Below are 26055 nucleotides of genomic sequence, written 5' to 3' on the forward strand. Positions count from 1 at the left end.
TAATACTGTATAACACTATAACACCACATGTACTGTAGTACTGTATAACACTATAACACCACAGGTACTGTAATACTGTATAACACCACAGGTACTGTAATACTGTATAACACTATACCACCACAGGTACTGTAATACTGTATAACACTATAACACCACAGGTACTGTAATACTGTATAACACAATACCACCACAGGTACTGTAATACTGTATAAAACTATAACACCACAGGTACTGTAATACTGTATAACACTGTAACACCACTGGTACTGTAATACTGTATAACACTCCAACACCACAGGTACTGTAATACTGTATAACACCACAGGTACTGTAATACTGTATAACACTATAACACCACAGGTACTGTAATACTGTGTAACACTAACACCACAGGTACTGTAATACTGTATAACACTAACACCACAGGTACTGTAATACTGTATAACACTATAACACCACAGCTCCTGTAATACTGTTGAACACTATAAAACCACAGGTACTATAATACTGTATAACACTATAACACCACAGGTACTGCAATACTGTATAACACTATAACACCACATGTACTATAATACTGTATAACACTATAACACCACAGGTACTGTAATACTGTATAACACTATAACACCACAGCTCCTGTAATACTGTTGAACACTATAACACCACAGGTACTGTAATACTGTATAACATCACAGGTACTGTAATACTGTATAACACTATAACACCACAGGTACTGTAATACTGTATAACACTATAACACCACAGTCACTGTAATACTGTATAACACTATAACACCACAGGTACTGTAGTACTGTGTAACACTATAACACCACAGGTACTGTAATACTGTAAAACACTATACCACCACAGGGACTGTAGTACAGTATAACACTATAACACCACAGGTACTGTAGTACTGTATAACACTATAACACCACAGGTACTGTAGTACTGTACAACACTATAACACCACAGGTACTGTAGTACTGTATAACACTATAACACCACAGGTACTGTAGTACTGTATAACACTATAACACCACAGGTACTGTAGTACTGTATAACAATATAACACCACAGGTACTGTAGTACTGTATAACACTATAACACCACAGATACTGTAGTACTGTATAACACTATAACACCACAGGTACTGTAGTACTGTATACCACTATAACACCACAGGTACTGTAATACTGTATAACACTATAACACCACAGGTACTGTAATACTGTACAACACCAAAGGTACTGTAATACTGTATAACACCATAAAACCACAGGTACTGTAATACTGTATAACACTATAACACCACAGGTACTGTAATACTGTATAACACTATAAAACCACAGGTACTGTAATACTGTATAACACTATAACACCACAGGTACTGTAATGCTGTATAACACTATAACACCACAGGTACTGTAATACTTTATAACACTATAACACCACAGGTACTGTAGTACTGTGTAACACTTTAACACCACAGGTACTGTAATACTGTAAAACACTATACCACCACAGGTACTGTAGTACTGTATAACACTATACCACCACAGGTACTGTAGTACTGTATAACACTATAACACCACAGGTACTGTAGTACTGTATAACACTATAACACCACAGGTACTGTAGTACTGTATAACACTATAACACCACAGATACTATAGTACTGTATAACACTATAACACCACAGGTACTGTAGTACTGTATAACACTATAACACCACAGGTACTGTAATACTGTATAACACTATAACACCACAGCTCCTGTAATACTGTTGAACACTATAACACCACAGGTACTGTAATACTGTATAACACTATAACACCACAGCTCCTGTAATACTGTATAACACTATAACACCACAGGTACTGTAATACTGTATAACACTATAACACCACAGGTACTGTAATACTGTATAACACACCAACACCACAGGTACTGTAATACTGTATAACACCACAGGTACTGTAATACTGTATAACACTATAACACCACCAGTACTGCAATACTGTATAACACTATAACACCACAGGTACTGTAATACTGTATAACACTATAACACCACAGGTACTGTAATACTGTATAACACTATAACATCACAGGTACTGTATAACACTATACCACCACAGGTACTGTAATACTGTATAACACTATAACACCACAGGTACTGTAATACTGTATAACACCACAGGTACTGTAATACTGTATAACACTAACACCACAGGTACTGTAATACTGTATAATACTATAACACCACAGGTACTGTAATACTGTATAACACTATAACACCACATGTACTGAAGTACTGTATAACACTATAACACTACAGGTACTGTAATACTGTAAAACACTATAACACCACAGGTACTATAATACTGTATAACACTATAACACCACAGGTACTGTAATACTGTAAAACACTATAACACCACAGGTACTGTAATACTGTATAACACTAACACCACAGGTACTGTAATACTGTATAACACTATAACACCACAGGTACTGTAATACTGTATAACACTATAACACCACATGTACTGTAGTACTGTATAACACTATAACACCACAGGTACTGTAATACTGTATAACACCACAGGTACTGTAATACTGTATAACACTATACCACCACAGGTACTGTAATACTGTATAACACTATAACACCACAGGTACTGTAATACTGTATAACACAATACCACCACAGGTACTGTAATACTGTATAAAACTATAACACCACAGGTACTGTAATACTGTATAACACTGTAACACCACTGGTACTGTAATACTGTATAACACTCCAACACCACAGGTACTGTAATACTGTATAACACCACAGGTACTGTAATACTGTATAACACTATAACACCACAGGTACTGTAATACTGTGTAACACTAACACCACAGGTACTGTAATACTGTATAACACTAACACCACAGGTACTGTAATACTGTATAACACTATAACACCACAGGTACTGTAATACTGTATAACACTATAACACCACAGGTACTGTAGTACTGTGTAACACTATCACACCACAGGTACTGTAATACTGTAAAAAACTATACAACCACAGGTACTGTAGTACTGTATAAAACTATAACACCACAGGTACTGTAGTACTGTATAACACTATAACACGACAGGTACTGTAGTACTGTATAACACTATAACACCACAGGTACTGTAGTACTGTATAACACTATAACACCACAGGTACTGTAGTACTGTATAACACCACATGTACTGTAGTACTGTATAACACTATAACACCACAGGTACTGTAATACTGTATAACACTATAAAACCACAGGTACTGTAATACTGTATAACACTATAACACCACAGTCACTGTAATACTGTATAACACTATAACACCACAGGTACTGTAGTACTGTGTAACACTATAACACCACAGGTACTGTAATACTGTAAAACACTATACCACCACAGGGACTGTAGTACAGTATAACACTATAACACCACAGGTACTGTAGTACTGTATAACACTATAACACCACAGGTACTGTAGTACTGTACAACACTATAACACCACAGGTACTGTAGTACTGTATAACACTATAACACCACAGGTACTGTAGTACTGTATAACACTATAACACCACAGGTACTGTAGTACTGTATAACACTATAACACCACAGGTACTGTAGTACTGTATAACAATATAACACCACAGGTACTGTAGTACTGTATAACACTATAACACCACAGATACTGTAGTACTGTATAACACTATAACACCACAGGTACTGTAGTACTGTATACCACTATAACACCACAGGTACTGTAATACTGTATAACACTATAACACCACAGGTACTGTAATACTGTACAACACCAAAGGTACTGTAATACTGTATAACACCATAAAACCACAGGTACTGTAATACTGTATAACACTATAACACCACAGGTACTGTAATACTGTATAACACTATAAAACCACAGGTACTGTAATACTGTATAACACTATAACACCACAGGTACTGTAATGCTGTATAACACTATAACACCACAGGTACTGTAATACTTTATAACACTATAACACCACAGGTACTGTAGTACTGTGTAACACTTTAACACCACAGGTACTGTAATACTGTAAAACACTATACCACCACAGGTACTGTAGTACTGTATAACACTATACCACCACAGGTACTGTAGTACTGTATAACACTATAACACCACAGGTACTGTAGTACTGTATAACACTATAACACCACAGGTACTGTAGTACTGTATAACACTATAACACCACAGATACTATAGTACTGTATAACACTATAACACCACAGGTACTGTAGTACTGTATAACACTATAACACCACAGGTACTGTAATACTGTATAACACTATAACACCACAGCTCCTGTAATACTGTTGAACACTATAACACCACAGGTACTGTAATACTGTATAACACTATAACACCACAGCTCCTGTAATACTGTATAACACTATAACACCACAGGTACTGTAATACTGTATAACACTATAACACCACAGGTACTGTAATACTGTATAACACACCAACACCACAGGTACTGTAATACTGTATAACACCACAGGTACTGTAATACTGTATAACACTATAACACCACCAGTACTGCAATACTGTATAACACTATAACACCACAGGTACTGTAATACTGTATAACACTATAACACCACAGGTACTGTAATACTGTATAACACTATAACATCACAGGTACTGTATAACACTATACCACCACAGGTACTGTAATACTGTATAACACTATAACACCACAGGTACTGTAATACTGTATAACACCACAGGTACTGTAATACTGTATAACACTAACACCACAGGTACTGTAATACTGTATAATACTATAACACCACAGGTACTGTAATACTGTATAACACTATAACACCACATGTACTGAAGTACTGTATAACACTATAACACTACAGGTACTGTAATACTGTAAAACACTATAACACCACAGGTACTATAATACTGTATAACACTATAACACCACAGGTACTGTAATACTGTAAAACACTATAACACCACAGGTACTGTAATACTGTATAACACTAACACCACAGGTACTGTAATACTGTATAACACTATAACACCACAGGTACTGTAATACTGTATAACACTATAACACCACATGTACTGTAGTACTGTATAACACTATAACACCACAGGTACTGTAATACTGTATAACACCACAGGTACTGTAATACTGTATAACACTATACCACCACAGGTACTGTAATACTGTATAACACTATAACACCACAGGTACTGTAATACTGTATAACACAATACCACCACAGGTACTGTAATACTGTATAAAACTATAACACCACAGGTACTGTAATACTGTATAACACTGTAACACCACTGGTACTGTAATACTGTATAACACTCCAACACCACAGGTACTGTAATACTGTATAACACCACAGGTACTGTAATACTGTATAACACTATAACACCACAGGTACTGTAATACTGTGTAACACTAACACCACAGGTACTGTAATACTGTATAACACTAACACCACAGGTACTGTAATACTGTATAACACTATAACACCACAGGTACTGTAATACTGTATAACACTATAACACCACAGGTACTGTAGTACTGTGTAACACTATCACACCACAGGTACTGTAATACTGTAAAAAACTATACAACCACAGGTACTGTAGTACTGTATAAAACTATAACACCACAGGTACTGTAGTACTGTATAACACTATAACACGACAGGTACTGTAGTACTGTATAACACTATAACACCACAGGTACTGTAGTACTGTATAACACTATAACACCACAGGTACTGTAGTACTGTATAACACCACATGTACTGTAGTACTGTATAACACTATAACACCACAGGTACTGTAATACTGTATAACACTATAAAACCACAGGTACTGTAATACTGTATAACACTATAACACCACAGGTACTGTAATGCTGTATAACACTATAACACCACAGGTACTGTAATACTTTATAACACTATAACACCACAGGTACTGTAGTACTGTGTAACACTTTAACACCACAGGTACTGTAATACTGTAAAACACTATACCACCACAGGTACTGTAGTACTGTATAACACTATACCACCACAGGTACTGTAGTACTGTATAACACTATAACACCACAGGTACTGTAGTACTGTATAACACTATAACACCACAGGTACTGTAGTACTGTATAACACTATAACACCACAGATACTATAGTACTGTATAACACTATAACACCACAGGTACTGTAGTACTGTATAACACTATAACACCACAGGTACTGTAATACTGTATAACACTATAACACCACAGCTCCTGTAATACTGTTGAACACTATAACACCACAGGTACTGTAATACTGTATAACACTATAACACCACAGCTCCTGTAATACTGTATAACACTATAACACCACAGGTACTGTAATACTGTATAACACTATAACACCACAGGTACTGTAATACTGTATAACACACCAACACCACAGGTACTGTAATACTGTATAACACCACAGGTACTGTAATACTGTATAACACTATAACACCACCGGTACTGCAATACTGTATAACACTATAACACCACAGGTACTGTAATACTGTATAACACTATAACACCACAGGTACTGTAATACTGTATAACACTATAACATCACAGGTACTGTATAACACTATAACACCACAGGTACTGTAATACTGTATAACACTATAACACCACAGGTACTGTAATACTGTATAACACTATACCACCACAGGTACTGTAATACTGTATAACACTATAACACCACAGGTACTGTAATACTGTATAACACCACAGGTACTGTAATACTGTATAACACTAACACCACATGTACTGTAATACTGTATAATACTATAACACCACAGGTACTGTAATACTGTATAACACTATAACACCACATGTACTGAAGTACTGTATAACACTATAACACTACAGGTACTGTAATACTGTTAAACACTATAACACCACAGGTACTATAATACTGTATAACACTATAACACCACAGGTACTGTAATACTGTAAAACACTATAACACCACAGGTACTGTAATACTGTATAACACTAACACCACAGGTACTGTAATACTGTATAACACTATAACACCACAGGTACTGTAATACTGTATAACACTATAACACCACATGTACTGTAGTACTGTATAACACTATAACACCACAGGTACTGTAATACTGTATAACACCACAGGTACTGTAATACTGTATAACACTATACCACCACAGGTACTGTAATACTGTATAACACTATAACACCACAGGTACTGTAATACTGTATAACACAATACCACCACAGGTACTGTAATACTGTATAAAACTATAACACCACAGGTACAGTAATACTGTATAACACTAACACCACTGGTACTGTAATACTGTATAACACTCCAACACCACAGGTACTGTAATACTGTATAACACCACAGGTACTGTAATACTGTATAACACTATAACACCACAGGTACTGTAATACTGTGTAACACTAACACCACAGGTACTGTAATACTGTATAACACTAACACCACAGGTACTGTAATACTGTATAACACTATAACACCACAGGTACTGTAATACTGTATAACACTATAACACCACAGGTACTGTAGTACTGTGTAACACTATCACACCACAGGTACTGTAATACTGTAAAAAACTATACAACCACAGGTACTGTAGTACTGTATAAAACTATAACACCACAGGTACTGTAGTACTGTATAACACTATAACACGACAGGTACTGTAGTACTGTATAACACTATAACACCACAGGTACTGTAGTACTGTATAACACTATAACACCACAGGTACTGTAGTACTGTATAACACCACATGTACTGTAGTACTGTATAACACTATAACTCCACAGATAATGTAGTACTGTATAACACTATAACACCACAGGTACTGTAGTACTGTATACCACTATAACACCACAGGTACTGTAATACTGTATAACACTATAACACCACAGGTACTCTAATACTGTATAACACTATAACACCACAGGTACTGTAATACTGTATAACACTATAACACCACAGGTACTGTAATACTGTGTAACACTAACACCACAGGTACTGTAATACTGTATAACACTAACACCACAGGTACTGTAATACTGTATAACACTATAACACCACAGGTACTGTAGTACTGTATACCACTATAACACCACAGGTACTGTAATACTGTATAACACTATAACACCACAGGTACTCTAATACTGTATAACACTATAACACCACAGGTACTGTAATACTGTATAACACTATAACACCACAGGTACTGTAATACTGTATAACACTAACACCACAGGTACTGTAATACTGTATAACACTAACACCACAGGTACTGTAATACTGTATAAAACACCACAGGTACTGTAATACTGTATAACACTATAACACCACAGGTACTGTAGTACTGTGTAACACTATCACACCACAGGTACTGTAATACTGTAAAAAACTATACCACCACAGGTACTGTAGTACTGTATAACACTATAACACCACAGGTACTGTAGTACTGTAAAACACTATAACACCACAGGTACTGTAGTACTGTATAACACTATAACACCACAGGTACTGTAGTACTGTATAACACCACAGGTACTGTAGTACTGTATAACACTATAACACCACAGATACTGTAGTACTGTATAACACTATAACACCACAGGTACTGTAGTACTGTATACCACTATAACACCACAGGTACTGTAGTACTGTATACCACTATAACACCACAGGTACTGTAATACTGTATAACAATATAACACCACAGGTACTGTAGTACTGCATAACACTATAACACCACAGATACTGTAGTACTGTATAACACTATAACACCACAGGTACTGTAGTACTGTATACCACTATAACACCACAGGTACTGTAATACTGTATAACACTATAACACCACAGGTACTGTAGTACTGTATAACAATATAACACCACAGGTACTGTAGTACTGTATAACACTATAACACCACTGATACTGTAGTACTGTATAACACTATAACGCCACAGGTACTGTAGTACTGTATACCACTATAACACCACAGGTACTGTAATACTGTATAACACTATAACACCACAGGTACTGTAATACTGTACAACACCAAAGGTACTGTAATACTGTATAACACCATAAAACCACAGGTACTGTAATACTGTATAACACTATAACACCACAGGTACTGTAATACTGTATAACACTATAAAACCACAGGTACTGTAATACTGTATAACACTATAACACCACAGGTACTGTAATGCTGTATAACACTATTACACCACAGGTACTGTAATACTTTATAACACTATAACACCACAGGTACTGTAGTACTGTGTAACACTATAACACCACAGGTACTGTAATACTGTAAAACACTATACCACCACAGGTACAGTAGTACTGTATAACACTATACCACCACAGGTACTGTAGTACTGTATAACACTATAACACCACAGGTACTGTAGTACTGTATAACACTATAACACCACAGGTACTGTAGTACTGTATAACACTATAACACCACAGGTACTGTAATACTGTATAACACCACAGGTACTGTAGTACTGTATAACACTATAACACCACAGATACTATAGTACTGTATAACACTATAACACCACAGGTACTGTAGTACTGTATAACACTATAACACCACAGGTACTGTAATACTGTATAACACTATAACACCACAGCTCCTGTAATACTGTTGAACACTATAACACCACAGGTACTGTAATACTGTATACCACTATAACACCACAGCTCCTGTAATACTGTATAACACTATAACACCACAGGTACTGTAATACTGTATAACACTATAAAACCACAGGTACTGTAATACTGTATAACACTATAACACCACAGGTACTGTAATGCTGTATAACACTATAACACCACAGGTACTGTAATACTTTATAACACTATAACACCACAGGTACTGTAGTACTGTGTAACACTATAACACCACAGGTACTGTAATACTGTAAAACACTATACCACCACAGGTACAGTAGTACTGTATAACACTATACCACCACAGGTACTGTAGTACTGTATAACACTATAACACCACAGGTACTGTAGTACTGTATAACACTATAACACCACAGGTACTGTAGTACTGTATAACACTATAACACCACAGGTACTGTAATACTGTATAACACCACAGGTACTGTAGTACTGTATAACACTATAACACCACAGATACTATAGTACTGTATAACACTATAACACCACAGGTACTGTAGTACTGTATAACACTATAACACCACAGGTACTGTAATACTGTATAACACTATAACACCACAGCTCCTGTAATACTGTTGAACACTATAACACCACAGGTACTGTAATACTGTATACCACTATAACACCACAGCTCCTGTAATACTGTATAACACTATAACACCACAGGTACTGTAATACTGTATAACACTATAACACCACAGGTACTGTAATACTGTATAACACTCCAACACCACAGGTACTGTAATACTGTATAACACCACAGGTACTGTAATACTGTATAACACTATAACACCACAGGTACTGCAATACTGTATAACACTATAACACCACAGGTACTGTAATACTGTATAACACTATAACACCACAGGTACTGTAATACCGTATAACACTAACACCACAGGTACTGTAATACTGTATAACACTAACACCACAGGTACTGTAATACTGTATAACACTATAACACCACAGGTACTGTAATACTGTATAACACTATAACACCACAGGTACTGTAGTACTGTGTAACACTATCACACCACAGGTACTGTAATACTGTAAAACACTTTACCACCACAGGTACTGTAATACTGTATAACACTATACCACCACAGGTACTGTAATACTGTATACCACTATAACACCACAGGTACTGTAGTACTGTATAACACTATAACACCACAGGTACTGTAATACTGTATAACACCACAGGTACTGTAATACTGTATAACACTATAACAACACAGGTACTGTAATACTGTATAACAACACAGGTACTGTAGTACTGTATAACACTAAAACACCACAGATACTATAGTACTGTATAACACTATAACACCACAGGTACTGTAGTACTGTATAACACTATAACACCACAGGTACTGTGATACTGTATAACACTATAACATCACAGGTACTGTATAACACTATAACACCACAGGTACTGTAATACTGTATAACACTATAACACCACAGGTACTGTAATACTGTATAACACTATACCACCACAGGTACTGTAATACTGTATAACACTATAACACCACAGGTACTGTAATACTGTATAACACCACAGGTACTGTAATACTGTATAACACTAACACCACAGGTACTGTAATACTGTATAACACTAACACCACAGGTACTGTAATACTGTATAATACTATAACACCACAGGTACTGTAATACTGTATAACACTATAACACCACATGTACTGAAGTACTGTATAACACTATAACACTACAGGTACTGTAATACTGTAAAACACTATAACACCACAGGTACTGTAATACTGTATAACACTATAACACCACAGGTACTATAATACTGTATAACACTATAACACCACAGGTACTGTAATACTGTAAAACACTATAACACCACAAGTACTGTAATACTGTATAACACTAACACCACAGGTACTGTAATACTGTATAACACTATAACACCAAAGGTACTGTAATACTGTATAACACTATAACACCACATGTACTGTAGTACTGTATAACACTATAACACCACAGGTACTGTAATACTGTATAACACCACAGGTACTGTAATACTGTATAACACTATACCACCACAGGTACTGTAATACTGTATAACACTATAACACCACAGGTACTGTAATACTGTATAACACAATACCACCACAGGTACTGTAATACTGTATAACACTATAACACCACAGGTACTGTAATACTGTGTAACACTAACACCACAGGTACTGTAATACTGTATAAAACTATAACACCACAGGTACTGTAATACTGTATAACACTGTAACACCACTGGTACTGTAATACTGTATAACACTCCAACACCACAGGTACTGTAATACTGTATAACACCACAGGTACTGTAATACTGTATAACACTATAACACCACAGGCACTGTAAAACTGTATAACACTATAACACCACAGGTACTGTAATACTGTGTAACACTAACACCACAGGTACTGTAATACTGTATAACACTAACACCACAGGTACTGTAATACTGTATAACACTATAACACCACAGGTACTGTAATACTGTATAACACTATAACACCACAGGTACTGTAGTACTGTGTAACACTATCACACCACAGGTACTGTAATACTGTAAAAAACTATACCACCACAGGTACTGTAGTACTGTATAAAACTATAACACCACAGGTACTGTAGTACTGTATAACACTATAACACGACAGGTACTGTAGTACTGTATAACACTATAACACCACAGGTACTGTAGTACTGTATAACACTATAACACCACAGGTACTGTAGTACTGTATAACACCACATGTACTGTAGTACTGTATAACACTATAACACCACAGATAATGTAGTACTGTATAACACTATAACACCACAGGTACTGTAGTACTGTATACCACTATAACACCACAGGTACTGTAATACTGTATAACACTATAACACCACAGGTACTCTAATACTGTATAACACTATAACACCACAGGTACTGTAATACTGTATAACACTATAACACCACAGGTACTGTAATACTGTGTAACACTAACACCACAGGTACTGTAATACTGTATAACACTAACACCACAGGTACTGTAATACTGTATAACACTATAACACCACAGGTACTGTAATACTGTATAACACTATAACACCACAGGTACTGTAGGACTGTGTAACACTATCACACCACAGGTACTGTAATACTGTAAAAAACTATACCACCACAGGTACTGTAGTACTGTATAACACTATAACACCACAGGTACTGTAATACTGTATAACACTATAACACCACAGGTACTGTAATACTGTATAACACTATAACACCACAGGTACTGTAGTACCGTGTAACACTATAACACCACAGGTACTGTAATACTGTAAAACACTATACCACAACTGGTACTGTAGTACTGTATAACACTATACCACCACAGGTACTGTAGTACTGTATAACACTATAACACCACAGGTACTGTAGTACTGTATAACACTATAACACCACAGGTACTGTAGTACTGTATAACACTATAACAACACAGGTACTGTAATACTGTATAACACCACAGGCACTGTAATACTGTATAACACTATAAAACCACAGGTACTGTAATACTGTATAACACTATAACACCACAGGTACTATAATACTGTATAACACTATAACACCACAGGTACTGTAATACTGTATAACATCACAGGTACTGTAATACTGTATAACACTATACCACCACATGTACTGTAGTACTGTATAACACTATAACACCACAGGTACTGTAATACTGTATAACACTATACCACCACAGGTACTGTAATACTGTATAACACTATAACACCACAGGTACTGTAATACTGTATAACACAATACCACCACAGGTACTGTAATACTGTATAAAACTATAACACCACAGGTACTGTAATACTGTATAACACTGTAACACCACGGGTACTGTAATACTGTATAACACTCCAACACCACAGGTACTGTAATACTGTATAACACCACAGGTACTGTAATACTGTATAACACTATAACACCACAGGTACTGTAATACTGTATAACACTAACACCACAGGTACTGTAATACTGTATAACACTATAACACCACAGGTACTGTAATACTGTATAACACTATAACACCACAGGTACTGTAGTACTGTGTAACACTATCACACCACAGGTACTGTAATACTGTAAAAAACTATACCACCACAGGTACTGTAGTACTGTATAACACTATAACACCACAGGTACTGTAGTACTGTATAACACTATAACACCACAGGTACTGTAGTACTGTATAACACTATAACACCACAGGTACTGTAATACTGTGTAACACTAACACCACAGGTACTGTAATACTGTATAACACTAACACCACAGGTACTGTAATACTGTATAACACTATAACACCACAGGTACTGTAATACTGTATAACACTATAACACCACAGGTACTGTAGGACTGTGTAACACTATCACACCACAGGTACTGTAATACTGTAAAAAACTATACCACCACAGGTACTGTAGTACTGTATAACACTATAACACCACAGGTACTGTAATACTGTATAACACTATAACACCACAGGTACTGTAATACTGTATAACACTATAACACCACAGGTACTGTAGTACCGTGTAACACTATAACACCACAGGTACTGTAATACTGTAAAACACTATACCACAACTGGTACTGTAGTACTGTATAACACTATACCACCACAGGTACTGTAGTACTGTATAACACTATAACACCACAGGTACTGTAGTACTGTATAACACTATAACACCACAGGTACTGTAGTACTGTATAACACTATAACACCACAGGTACTGTAATACTGTATAACACCACAGGCACTGTAATACTGTATAACACTATAAAACCACAGGTACTGTAATACTGTATAACACTATAACACCACAGGTACTATAATACTGTATAACACTATAACACCACAGGTACTGTAATACTGTATAACATCACAGGTACTGTAATACTGTATAACACTATAACACCACAGGTACTGTAATACTGTATAACACTATAACACCACAGGCACTGTAATACTGTATAACACTATAACATCTCAGGTACTGTAGTACTGTGTAACACTATAACACCACAGGTACTGTAATACTGTAAAACACTATACCACCACATGTACTGTAGTACTGTATAACACTATAACACCACAGGTACTGTAATACTGTATAACACTATACCACCACAGGTACTGTAATACTGTATAACACTATAACACCACAGGTACTGTAATACTGTATAACACAATACCACCACAGGTACTGTAATACTGTATAAAACTATAACACCACAGGTACTGTAATACTGTATAACACTGTAACACCACGGGTACTGTAATACTGTATAACACTCCAACACCACAGGTACTGTAATACTGTATAACACCACAGGTACTGTAATACTGTATAACACTATAACACCACAGGTACTGTAATACTGTATAACACTAACACCACAGGTACTGTAATACTGTATAACACTATAACACCACAGGTACTGTAATACTGTATAACACTATAACACCACAGGTACTGTAGTACTGTGTAACACTATCACACCACAGGTACTGTAATACTGTAAAAAACTATACCACCACAGGTACTGTAGTACTGTATAACACTATAACACCACAGGTACTGTAGTACTGTATAACACTATAACACCACAGGTACTGTAGTACTGTATAACACTATAACACCACAGGTACTGTAGTAATGTATAACACCACAGGTACTGTAGTACTGTATAACACTATAACACCACAGATACTGTAGTAATGTATAACACTATAACACCACAGGTACTGTAGTACTGTATACCACTATAACACCACAGGTACTGTAATACTGTATAACACTATAACACCACAGGTACTGTAATACTGTATAACACCACAGGCACTGTAATACTGTATAACACTATAAAACCACAGATACTGTAATACTGTATAACACTATAACACCACAGGTACTATAATACTGTATAACACTATAACACCACAGGGACTGTAATACTGTATAACACTATAACACCACATGTACTATAATACTGTATAACACTGTAACACCACAGGTACTGTAATACTGTATAACACTATAACACCACAGCTCCTGTAATACTGTTGAACACTATAACACCACAGGTACTGTAATACTGTATAACACCACAGGTACTGTAATACTGTATAACACTATAACACCACAGGTACTGTAATACGGTATAACACTATAACACCACAGGTACTGTAATACTGTATAACACTATAACACCACAGGTACTGTAATACTGTATAACACTAACACCACAGGAACTGAAATACTGTATAACACTAACACCACAGGTACTGTAATACTGTATAACACTATAACACCACAGGTACTGTAATACTGTATAACATTTTAACACCACAGGTACTGTAGTACTGTGTAACACTATCACACCACAGGTACTGTAATACTGTAAAAAAAACTATACCACCACAGGTACTGTAGTACTGTATAACACTATAACACCACAGGTACTGTAGTACTGTATAACACTATAACACCACAGGTACTGTAGTACTGTATAACACTATAACACCACAGGTACTGTAGTACTGTATAACACTACAGGTACTGTAGTACTGTATAACACTATAACACCACAGGTACTGTAATACTGTATAACACTATAACACCACAGGTACTGTATTACTGTATAACACTATAACACCACAGGTACTGTAATACTGTATAACACCACAGGCACTGTAATACTGTATAACACTATAAAACCACAGATACTGTAATACTGTATAACACTATAACACCACAGGTACTATAATACTGTATAACACTATAACACCACAGGTACTGTAATTCTGTATAACACTATAACACCACATGTACTATAATACTGTATAACACTATAACACCACAGGTACTGTAATACTGTATAACACTATAACACCACAGCTCCTGTAATACTGTTTAACACTATAACACCACAGGTACTGTAATACTGTATAACATCACAGGTACTGTAATACTGTATAACACTATAACACCACAGGTTCTGTAATACTGTATAACACTATAACACCACAGGTACTGTAATACTTTATAACACTATAACACCACAGGTACTGTAGTACTGTGTAACACTATAACACCACAGGTACTGTAATACTGTAAAACACTATAACACCACAGGTACTGTAGTACTGTATAACACTATAACACCACAGGTACTGTAGTACTGTATAACACTATAACACCACAGGTACTGTAGTACTGTATAACACTATAACACCACAGGTACTGTAGTACTGTATAACACTATAACACCACAGGTACTGTAGTACTGTATAACACTATAACACCACTGGTACTGTAGTACTGTATAACACTATAACACCACAGGTACTGTAGTACTGTATAACACTATAACACCATAGGTACTGTAGTACTCTATAACACTATAACACCACAGGTACTGTAGTACTGTATAACACTATAACACCACAGGTACTGTAGTACTGTATAACACTATAACACCACAGGTACTGTAATACTGTATAACACCACAGGTACTGTAGTACTGTATAACACTATAACACCACAGATACTGTAGTACTGTATAACACTATAACACCACAGGTACTGTAGTACTGTATACCACTATAACACCACAGGTACTGTAATACTGTGTAACACTATAACACCACAGGTACTGTAATACTTTACAACACCACAGGTACTGTAATACTGTATAACACTATAAAACCACAGGTACTGTAATACTGTATAACACTATAACACCACAGGTACTATAATACTGTATAACACTATAACACCACAGGTACTGTAATACTGTATAACACTATAACACCACATGTACTATAATACTGTATAACACTATAACACCACATGTACTGTAATACTGTATAACACTATAACACCACAGCTCCTGTAATACTGTTGAACACTATAACACCACAGGTACTGTAATACTGTATAAAATCACAGGTACTGTAATACTGTATAACACTATAACACCACAGGTACTGTAATACTGTATAACACTATAACACCACAGGTACTGTAGTACTGTGTAACACTATAACACCACAGGTACTGTAATACTGTAAAACACTATACCACCACAGGTACTGTAGTACTGTACAACAATATACCACCACAGGTACTGTAGTACTGTATAACACTATAACACCACAGGTACTGTAGTACTGTATAACACTATAACACGACAGGTACTGTAGTACTGTATAACACTATAACACCACAGGTACTGTAGTACTGTATAACACTATAACACCACAGGTACTGTAGTACTGTATAACACTATAACACCACAGGTACTGTAATACTGTATAACACTATAACACCACAGCTCCTGTAATACTGTTGAACACTATAACACCGCAGGTACTGTAATACTGTATAACACTATAAAACCACAGCTCCTGTAATACTGTATAACACTATAACACCACATGTACTATAATACTGTATAACACTATAACACCACAGGTACTGTAATACTGTATAACACTCCAACACCACAGGTACTGTAATACTGTATAACACCACAGGTACTGTAATACTGTATAACACTATAACACCACAGGTACTGCAATACTGTATAACACTATAACACCACAGGTACTGTAATACTGTATAACACTATAACACCACAGGTACTGTAATACTGTATAACACTAACACCACAGGTACTGTAATACTGTATAACACTAACACAACAGGTACTGTAATACTGTATAACACTAACACCACAGGTACTGTAATACTGTATAACACTAACACCACATGTACTGTAATACTGTATAACACTATAACACCACAGGTACTGTAATACTGTATAACACTATAACACCACAGGTACTGTAGTACTGTTTAACACTATACCACCACAGGTACTGTAATACTGTATACCACTATAACACCACAGGTACTGCAGTACTGTATAACACTATAACACCACAGGTACTGTAATACTGTATAACACCACAGGTACTGTAATACTGTATAACACTATACCACCACAGGTACTGTAATACTGTATAACACTATAACACCACAGGTACTGTAATACTGTATAACAACACAGGTACTGTAGTACTGTATAACACTATAACACCACAGGTACTGTAGTACTGTATAACACTATAACACCACAGGTACTGTAGTACTTTATAACACTATAACACCACAGGTACTGTAATACTGTATAACACTATACCACCACAGGTACTGTAATACTGTATAACACCACAGGTAATGTAATACTGTATAACATTATAGCACCACAGGTAATGTATTACTTTATAACACTACAGGTACTATAATACTGTATAACACTATAACACCACAGGTACTGTAATACTGTATAACACTATAACACCACAGGTACTATAATACTGTATAACACTATAACACCACAGGTACTGTAATATTGTATAACACTATAACACCACAGGTACTGTAATACTGTTTAACACTATAACACCACAGGTACTGTAATACTGTATAACACTATAACACCACAGGTACTATAATACTGTATAACACTATAACACCACAGGTACTGTAATATTGTATAACACTATAACACCACAGGTACTGTAATACTGTATAACACTATAACACCACAGGTACTGTAATACTGTATAAAACTATAACACCACAGGTACTGTAATGCTGTATAACACTATAACACCACAGGTACAGTAGTACTGTATAACACTATAACACCACAGGTACTGTAATACTGTATAACACTATACCACCACAGGTACTGTAATACTGTATAAAACTATAACACCACAGGTACTGTAATACTGTATAACACTATAACACCACAGGTACTGTAATACTGTATAACACTCCAACACCACAGGTACTGTAATACTGTATAACACCACATGTACTGTAATACTGTATAACACTATAACACCACAGGTGCTGTAATACTGTATAACACTCCAACACCACAGGTACTGTATTACTGTATAACACTTTAACACCACAGGTGCTGTAATACTGTATAACACTATAACACCACAGGTACTGTAATACTGTATAACACTATAACACCACAGGTACTGTAATACTGTATAACACTAACACCACATGTACTGTAATACTGTATAACACTAACACCACAGGTACTGTAATACTGTATAACACTATAACACCACAGGTACTGTAATACTGTATAACACTATAACACCACAGGTACTGTAGTACTGTATAACACTATAACACCACAGGTACTGTAGTACTGTATAACACTATAACACCACAGGTACTGTAGTACTGTATACCACTAGAACACCACAGGTACTGTAGTACTGTATAACACCACAGGTACTGTAGTACTGTATACCACTATAACACCACAGGTACTGTAATACTGTATAACACTATAACACCACAGGTACTGTAATACTGTATAACACCACAGGTACTGTAATACTGTGTAACACTATAAAACCACAGGTACTGTAAAACTGTATAACACTATAACACCACAGGTACTATAATACTGTATAACACTATAACACCACAGGTACTGTAATACTGTGTAACACTATAAAACCACAGGTACTGTAAAACTGTATAACACTATAACACCACAGGTACTATAATACTGTATAACACTATAACACCACAGGTACTGTAGTACTGTATAACACTATAACACCACAGGTACTGTGGTACTGTATAACACTATAACACCACAGGTACTGTAATACTGTATAACACCACAGGTACTGTAGTACTGTATAACACTATAACACCACAGATACTGTAGTACTGTATAACACTATAACACCACAGGTACTGTAGTACTGTATAACATCACAGGTACTGTAATACTGTATAACACTATAACACCACAGGTACTGTAATACTGTATAACACTATAACACCACAGGTACTGTAATACTGTATAACACTATAACACCACAGGTACTGTAGTACTGTGTAACACTATAACACCACAGGTACTGTAATACTGTAAAACACTATACCACCACAGGTACTGTAGTACTGTATAACACTATTACACCACAGGTACAGTAGTACTGTATAACACTATAACACCACAGGTACTGTAGTACTGTATAACACTATAACACCACAGGTACTATAGTACTGTATAACACTATAACACCACAGGTACTGTAGTACTGTATAACACTATAACACCACAGGTACTGTAGTACTGTATAACACTATAACACCACAGGTACTGTAGTACTGTATAACACTATAACACCACAGGTACTGTAATACTGTATAACACCACAGGTACTGTAGTACTGTATAACACTATAACACCACAGATACTGTAGTACTGTATAACACTATAACACCACAGGTACTGTAGTACTGTATACCACTATAACACCACAGGTAATGTAATACTGTATAACACTATAACACCACAGGTACTGTAATACTGTATAACACCACAGGTACTGTAATACTGTATAACACTATAAAACCACAGGTACTGTAATACTGTATAACACTATAACACCACAGGTACTATAATACTGTATAACACTATAACACCACGGGTACTGTAATACTGCATAACACTATAACACCACATGTACTATAATACTGTATAACACTATAACACCACAGGTACTGTAATACTGTATAACACTATAACACCACAGCTCCTGTAATACTGTTGAACACTATAACACCACAGGTACTGTAATACTGTATAACATCACAGGTACTGTAATACTGTATAACACTATAACACCACAGGTACTGTAATACTGTATAACAATATAACACCACAGGTACTGTAATACTGTATAACACTATAACACCACAGGTACTGTAGTACTGTGTAACACTATAACACCACAGGTACTGTAATACTGTAAAACACTATACCACCACAGGTACTGTAGTACTGTATAACACTATAACACCACAGGTACTGTAGTACTGTATAACACTATAACACCACAGGTACTGTAGTACTGTATAACACTATAACACCACAGGTACTGTAGTACTGTATAACACCACAGGTACTGTAGTACTGTATAACACTATAACACCAGATACTATAGTACTGTATAACACTATAACACCACAGGTACTGTAGTACTGTATAACACTATAACACCACAGGTACTGTAATACTGTATAACACTATAACACCACAGCTCCTGTAATACTGTTGAACACTATAACACCACAGCTCCTGTAATACTGTATAACACTATAACATCACAGGTACTGTATAACACTATAACACCACAGGTACTGTAATACTGTATAACACCACAGGTACTGTAATACTGCATAACACTATAACACAACAGGTACTGTAATACTGTATAACACTATAACACCACAGGTACTGTAATACTGTATAACACTATAACACCACAGGTACTGTAATTCTGTATAACACCAAAGGTAATGTAATACTGTATAACACTAACACCACAGGTACTGTAATACTGTATAACACTAACACCAAAGGTACTGTAATACTGTATAACACTATAACACCACATGTACTGTAGTACTGTATAACACTATAACACCACAGGTACTGTAATACTGTAAAACACTAGAACACCACAGGTACTGTAATACTGTATAACACTATAACACCACAGGTACTATAATACTGTATAACACTATAACACCACAGGTACTGTAATACTGTAAAACACTATAACACCACAGGTACTGTAATACTGTATAACACTATAACACCACAGGTACTGTAATTCTGTATAACACCAAAGGTACTGTAATACTGTATAACACTAACACCACAGGTACTGTAATACTGTATAACACTAACACCAAAGGTACTGTAATACTGTATAACACTATAACACCACATGTACTGTAGTACTGTATAACACTATAACACCACAGGTACTGTAATACTGTAAAACACTATAACACCACATGTACTGTAGTACTGTATAACACTATAACACCACAGGTACTGTAATACTGTAAAACACTATAACACCACAGGTACTGTAATACTGTATAACACTAGAACACCACAGGTACTATAATACTGTATAACACTATAACACCACAGGTACTGTAATACTGTATTTCACCACAGGTACTGTAATACTGTATAACACTATAACACCACAGGTACTGTAATACTGTATAACACTATAACACCACAGGTACTGTAATACTGTATAACACTATAACACCACAGGTACTGTAATACCGTATAACACTATAACACCACAGGTACTATGATACTGTATAACACTATAACACCACAGGTACTGTAATACTGTATAACACTATAACACCACAGCTCCTGTAATACTGTATAACACTATAACACCACAGGTTCTGTAATACTGTATAACACCACAGGTACTGTAATACTGTATAACACTATAACACCACAGGTACTGTAATACTGTATAACACTATAACACCACAGGTACTGTAGTACTGTATAACACTATACCACCACAGGTACTGTAACACTGTACAACACTAACACCACAGGTACTGTAATAATGTATAACACTATAACACCACAGGTACTGTAGTACTGTATAACACAATACCACCACAGGTACTGTAGTACTGTATAACAGCACAGGTACTGTAATACTGCATAACACTCCATCACACAGCTGGGCCAGTCTGTGTTAATGTGACTGTCCTCTCTCAGCTGCCCTGTCTGTGTTAATGTGACTGTCCTCCTTCAGCTGGGCCAGTCTGTGTTAATGTGACTGTCCTCTCTCAGCTGGGCCAGTCTGTGTTAATGTGACTGTCCTCTCTCAGCTGGTCCAGTCTGTGTTAATGTGACTATCCTCTCTCAGCTGGTCCAGTCTGTGTTAATGTGACTATCCTCTCTCAGCTGGTCCAGTCTGTGTGACTATCCTCTCTCAGCTGGTCCAGTCTGTGTTAATATCCTCTCTCAGCTGGTCCAGGTGTTTAGTTCCAGGTGGATCTGGTCCAGTCTGTGTTAATATCCTCTCTCTCTCCTGTGTTTAGTTCCAGGTGGATCTGTTCCAGTCTGTGTTAATATCCTCTCTCTCTCCTGTGTTTAGTTCCAGGTGGATCTGTTCCAGTCTGTGTTAATCCTCTCTCTCTCTCTCTCTCTCTCTCTCTCTCTCTCTCTCTCTCTCTCTCTCCTGTGTTTAAGATATCCCTCTAGTGGTGTGGGGGCTGTGCTTTGGCAAAGTGGGTGGGGTTATATCCTTCCTGTTTGGCCCTGTCCGGGGGTGTCCTCGGATGGGGCCACAGTGTCTCCTGACCCCTCCTGTCTCAGCCTCCAGTATTTATGCTGCAGTAGTTTATGTGTCGGGGGGCTAGGGTCAGTTTGTTATATCTGGAGTACTTCTCCTGTCCTATTCGGTGTCCTGTGTGAATCTAAGTGTGCGTTCTCAAATTCTCTCTTTCTCTCTCTCGGAGGACCTGAGCCCTAGGACCATGCCCCAGGACTACCTGACATGATGACTCCTTGCTGTCCCCAGTCCACCTGGCCGTGCTGCTGCTCCAGTTTCAACTGTTCTGCCTTATTATTATTCGACCATGCTGGTCATTTATGAACATTTGAACATCTTGGCCATGTTCTGTTATAATCTCCACCCGGCACAGCCAGAAGAGGACTGGCCACCCCACATAGCCTGGTTCCTCTCTAGGTTTCTTCCTAGGTTTTGGCCTTTCTAGGGAGTTTTTCCTAGCCACCGTGCTTCTACACCTGCATTGCTTGCTGTTTGGGGTTTTAGGCTGGGTTTCTGTACAGCACTTTGAGATATCAGCTGATGTACGAAGGGCTAAATAAATACATTTGATTTGATTTGATTTGATTTGATTTGGTTTAGTTCCAGGTGGATCTGGTCCAGTCTGTGTTAATATCCTCTCTCTCTCTCCTGTGTTTAGTTAAAGGTGGATCTGTTCCAGTCTGTGTTAATATCCTCTCTCTCTCCTGTGTTTAGTTCCAGGTGGATCTGGTCCAGTCTGTGTTAATATCCTCTCTCCTATGTTTAGTTCCAGGTGGATCTGGTCCAGTCTGTGTTAATATCCTCTCTCCTGTGTTTAGTTCCAGGTGGATCTGGTCCAGTCTGTTTTAATGTCCTCTCTCTCTCCTGTGTTTAGTTCCAGCTGGCCCAGTCTGTGTTAATATCCTCTCTCTCTCCTGTGTTTAGTTCCAGGTAGATCTGGTCCAGTCTGTGTTAATATCCCCTCTCTCTCTCCTGTGTTTAGTTCCAGGTGGATCTGGTCCAGTCTGTGTTAATATCCTCTCTCTCTCCTGTGTTTAGTTCCAGGTGGATCTGGTCCAGTCTGTGTTAATATCCTCTCTCTCTCCTGTGTTTAGTTCCAGGTGGATCTGGTCCAGGTGATGTGACCTATGCTGACATCAACCACACAGAGAAGAGACAACACAACAGGAGGAGAGGTTGGAAGAAGGGAGAGACCAACAACACTCCCCTCATCTTTCTGGAGTAACTAATATGTTTTTAGTGTTTTAACATGTCACTAGTTGTAAACTGTTTATGTGTTTCTTTCAGAGAACGTCGTTCCAGACCCTGTCTACTCAGCAGTGAAGACAGACAGACAGAGATACAGGTCAGTAGGTCGTTCCAGACCCTGTCTACTCAGCAGTGAAGACAGACTGACAGACAGACAGACAGACAGACAGACAGACAGACAGACAGACAGACAGACAGAGAGATACAGGTCAAAAGGTCGTTCCAGACCCTGTCTACTCAGCAGTGAAGACAGACAGACAGACAGACAGACAGACAGACAGACAGACAGACAGACAGACAGACAGTCAGACAGACAGACAGACAGACAGACAGACAGTCAGACAGACAGACAGACAGACAGGTCAGGCTCAATGATGATGATGAAAAGTAGAGATCATGGCAGCCATTTTGTGCCAGAGGGTTATTCACCACCCATCAGTTTCTGTGCAAAGTGCTGAGAATCTCTGTACCATCAAAACCACTGTGAAATATATTTTCTATAACCAAAAATATTGTTGTTTCAGCTGTTTCTCAAAGATGCAAAAACATAACGGAACGATTAACATTGCAGACATAGAACAGATCTACTGCTA

At 36.8% G+C, this 26055-nt stretch overlaps 1 long non-coding RNA gene across 1 annotated transcript in view; it reads left to right on the forward strand.

Annotated features, from left to right (window-relative positions):
* The window catches only part of LOC149980696 (uncharacterized), a 32311-nt gene extending 6752 nt beyond the window's left edge, over nucleotides 1–25559 (forward strand). Inside the window, exons 2-3 of the long non-coding RNA XR_016482999.1 lie at nucleotides 25309–25389; nucleotides 25502–25559. This is a non-coding gene — a long non-coding RNA (uncharacterized LOC149980696). The remainder of the gene's footprint in view (nucleotides 1–25308; nucleotides 25390–25501) is intronic.
* Nucleotides 25560–26055: the final 496 nt, after the last annotated feature.

This window comes from Oncorhynchus mykiss, chromosome 9, assembly GCF_057628025.1.
Source record: "Oncorhynchus mykiss isolate SJ-2025 chromosome 9, ASM5762802v1, whole genome shotgun sequence".
In the NCBI taxonomy this organism is placed as follows: Eukaryota; Metazoa; Chordata; class Actinopteri; order Salmoniformes; family Salmonidae; genus Oncorhynchus; species Oncorhynchus mykiss.